The sequence below is a fragment of the Rhinolophus sinicus genome, chromosome 5 (assembly GCF_057876585.1).
Source record: "Rhinolophus sinicus isolate RSI-liver-muscle chromosome 5, RSI-T2T, whole genome shotgun sequence".
Lineage (NCBI taxonomy): Eukaryota > Metazoa > Chordata > Mammalia > Chiroptera > Rhinolophidae > Rhinolophus > Rhinolophus sinicus.
The window spans coordinates 16712294-16716831 of NC_142505.1; the positions used below are offsets into that span (position 1 = coordinate 16712294).

At 39.5% G+C, this 4538-nt stretch overlaps 1 pseudogene; it reads left to right on the forward strand.

Annotated features, from left to right (window-relative positions):
* Positions 1-643: 643 nt before the first annotated feature.
* LOC109445390 (high mobility group protein B1 pseudogene) lies at positions 644-1319 on the forward strand (annotated as a pseudogene).
* The last annotated feature ends 3219 nt before the right edge of the window (positions 1320-4538 follow it).

A 4538-nucleotide genomic window follows, 5' to 3' on the forward strand; every position in this document is an offset into this window, starting at 1 on the left:
CGCAGTAGAAAAATGGACAAAAATATGAAGAGGTGATTCATATAAAAAGGAAATTCAAAATATTGTTATTGAAGTGATGTTCCAACTCCATCATCAGAGAATACAAATAAAAACAACAATGAAATATCATTGTACCTCCATTAAGACTGGTGAAAATTAGACATGTGGATAAAGCCTCACAAAGTTCCCTAAGATCAGAATTCCTTGCAGTGGCAGGAAGTTGGAGGCGGTCTGCGTGTCCATCACTCCAAAAGTGGGTCAGTAAAATGAAGAGAAGCATTCATGGCGTCTCATGCAGCAGTAGCAGCAAGCGATTGAATGTAACATGACAAGCATAGATGGAGCTTTCAAAAATGCACATAGTGAAAAACGTAAGGAATACAATGAGATCTATTCCAAAATGCCATTTAAGTAAACTTAAAATACAAGCACATATAGCAGCAATACAAGGAACAGAGAGCTCAGCAACAGACAGAAAGATAACCTGTGAAATGCTATAATGGGATGTTATGGAGCAGAGAGAGTAAGGAGGCTCGGCTCTCGGCCATTGCAGTAGTGCATTGAGAACCACAGAGAGCGCTGGTGCAAGTGGGAGCTGGACAGGCACTGGGCACCTCTGATCGCTGAGGGAAAATAATTAAACATGGGCAGAGGAGAGCCTAAGAGGCCGAGAGGCGAACTGTCATCATAAGCATCTTTGCAAGTTTGTATCTTTGTGCAAGCTTTCCGGGAGAAGCACAAGAAGAAGTACCCAGATGCTTCAGTCAACTTCTCAGTTTTCTAAGAAGTGCTCAGAGAGGGAGAGACCACGTCTGCTAAAGAAAAAGGAAAATCTGAAGCCATGGCAAAGGCGGACAAGGCCCGTTATGAAAGAGAAATGAAAACTTACATTCCTCCTCCAGGGGAAACAACAAAGAATCTCAAGGATCCCAGTGCACCCAAGAGGCCTCCTTCGGCCTTTTTCTTGCTTTGTTCTGAGTATTGCCCCCAAACCAAAGGACAGCACCCCGGCGTATCCATTGGTGATGTTACAAAGGAGCTGGGAGAGATGGAGGATGACACTGCTGCAGGTGACACTCAGCCTTATGAGAAGGAGGCTGCTGAGCGGAAGGAAAACTATGAAAAGTATATTGCTGCATACCGAGCTAAAGGAAAGCCTGATGCGGCAAAAAAGGGAGTTGTCAAAGCTGAAAAGAGCAAGAAAAAGAAGGAAGAGGAAGAAGAGGAAAGAAGATGATGATGATAAATTGGTTCTAGTGCAGTGTTTTTTCTTGTCTGTAAAGCATTTAAGCGCCCTGTACACAACTCACTCCTTTTAAAGAAAAAAAATTGAAATGTAAGGCTTTTAAACTGTAGTCTACTCTTTTTGTATAGTTAACACACTACGGAATGTGCCTATAGATAGACCTGTCCTGGTGGTGATTTCAATAGCCACTAACCGTGCCTGGTACAGTATGGGGGTTGTAAATGGGCATGGAAATTTAAAGCTGGTCCTTGTTGGTGCACAGCACAAATTAGTTATATATGGGGATGGTAGTTTTTTCATCTTCAGTTGTCTCTAATGCAGCTTACACAAAATAATTGCTGTTCTGTTAACTGAATACCACTCTGTAATCACACACAAAAAAATATTGCAGCTGTTTTGTTGACATTCTGAATGCTTCTAAGTAAACACAATTTTTTAAAAATCTTATTATGGTGTCTTATGGGGAGGGAATAGAATTAGAAGATTTACATTAAGGAGACTAAAGTAAAATATATAAATGAATGAAAGAGAATGTCTTCAAAGGACTTGGTAATTCCCACTTTTCCTTCCCATTGAGTGACCCCATGGTCCATTAATAATTTCCAAGTAAAATTTTTAAATTTTTACTTTAATTTATTAAATTGTGGATTATGTGTCTGTGCTAAGTGAGATGTCACCAAATAACAAAATATAAACCTTTCCTTGAAATTTAATTTTCAGCTTCATGTAAAATAGAATGATTTGGGTCCTTATAGTTCTCAATATAACAGGGAGATTACTTTGAGCTAGGTTTTAGGAACTCTACAAACTTTGCAAGAAAATTAAAATGACGCCAACACTGTCTTTCTTTGTGAGTTTATCCTTTTTGCAAGTATTTTTATTCATGCACTTTCAAACTCTAGACCTAGATTTTTTTATAACTTGACGGCAAATCAAAGATACACACATACTCCTACAGTAGCCTCCCTTGGGCTATGCAGAAACAGATTGTGAAATAAAAACCCCATGTGTGCCAAACATGTGGGTGTATTCTCTTCTTAATTCTGCATAATCAACATGATTTTGTCTAAGACACAATTTCAGTGTGGGAAAAATACAAATGAGAACTTCAAAGATACTTAGTAAATTCTACTCAGTTTACTAATAGTATCTGATGCTTTCTGTTGCCTAGAATAGGAAGACTTCAGCTTTCTTTGTAGTGTGTGTTGGTAAAGAAGAGGATACATTCTCACCATAGGTGTTAGAAGCCTTGTGACCAGAAGTGGACATCCAGCCCGTGCTGTGAGGTCAGAGCAAAGCTCAGGCCAACCTACCCTGAGAATCCCCCAAGAGCCACAGTGGCAGGCCACAGTCTTTGGCCAGTTTCTCTGTCCCGACAGCCTCTGCACTGTGCCCTGCCTGGGCCTGGCACCATTCCGTCCACTTGCACAGCACCCCCGCAGAGAATGACTCCCATCGGAGATCTGTGCACCCACATGGGTCCGCACGCTGAGGACAGCTCCCTGCTGATTTCCTCACAAGCCTACCAGCCTCCTCGTGGCATTAATCTCCAACTGTTGATAATTCAACTATGATAGAGAAAAAGTTTCACTTTTGTGATTTATGATAATTTATGCAGAGTGTCCTAAAACACAAAATTGCCAATCCAATGTTTAAGAACACACTCATCTGTAAACAGATTAAGAACATCCATTTGAATTTAGAAAGTAAATGTACTCATGTCAAATGAGCCCCATGTAATCATCAAGGGAAGCCTCGGAGCTCTCTATTAACTACTATAAATGCTTACAAGTTAGAAGATTCAACTTTGTAATGAATGTCACATGAGCTTTGGTTCAGACTGTTGACCAAAATGGGCCCTTCTGATACCTCTCTGAACTAGTTCTACTACTGCACAGCCACCAAGACTGAAAGAATTAACCTCCTCTCTGGGTAGAGAGCCACCAGGGTTATTGATTAATCAGTCTGATGGATTGAGAGACTTCCCCAGTCTCCCTCAGAGATGTTCTACCCATTCTTACACTTGCCAACTTCTTAGAGCATTTATATCCGCTGAAGCTCTCTGAAGTCTCCTCAGGCACCAGGAAAACTGTTGCTCAAAAAGCAGAAAAGTTGAATATGCAATCTAGATGCATGTTTTATTTAAATTCCAGTGTTCTGCTCAGAGACCTCCTGGTTCCCCTGGGCCCACAGGGCAACTCTAAACAAACCCCAGGGCAACAATGCCCTGGGCAATGTCATCAAAGTTTCTACCTCTTCACGGCTTCCACAAAACTGTGGAGTAAGGTGAATTCACATGGGCATTTAAAAAAAACAAATTCTTAAAACTTTTCAGATGTCTAAGAAGACTCATTCATTTGCAGACATGAACGGTAAAAAGCTTTAACCCTTTAAGCTTACAGGCATGTATATTATAACTATTTTCTCCAATTGTCATCTGTCCTCTGATTTTCTTATTACTTTTTTTTAATGATTCCATTATAAAAAATAAATCTCAGAAATTCAGGTTCTGGAAACATGGTAGACTGAGCTAACACAGCCCTTCTATCTCCACTCAATACAACCACATAGACATTATAGATCAAAAGAGGAAAAACTTAAATACATAATTTAGATTAAAGGGAAAAATTCCTTGGAGTCAAAAATAAAGAAGTGGGATAAAACCATGTACCAATTTCATGACAATTCCAGAGGTATATCAGACTAAACACAGGCTAAGGATCTTATGTTTTGATAGTTCCATAAGAATAGGAGCTATGGCTTTGGATAAAAACGGAATCACTCCCTAACACCCGACCATGGAAAAGCAATTACCTTTATAAAAGAGAAGACCAGAAAAAACTATACCAACTGGCTCAGGAAAATAATAAGAAAGCTTGTCCCTACTTGGCACTCTGGTTAAGACAAAAAAGTCGCCCATAAGGAAAAAAGAGATGATGGTCTTATATCAGACAGGGAGGTGGAGCACAAATTTATAACTGGTATGGAGCAGAAATTCTCAAGTAAAGATATAAACAATAACAAACATTTTAAAGATCCTAAATAAAAAGAAAATCTCCAGGACACCTGGCTAAATCAAATGAAAACCCACTTTGCAGCAACTCCTTCACAATCCAGCACGTATAAAACTCCCACAGGAAAGAAAGAAAGAAAAAGTAAGAAAAAGCTCTGCTGAAAATGAGCTCACAATCTAAAATTACAAATCACACTCACTACTCAGTGTGACAGTGACCTAGTAGACACAACAAGCAGGAATAATAGAACTTGTGAAAAAGAACAATCTTAAAAGACT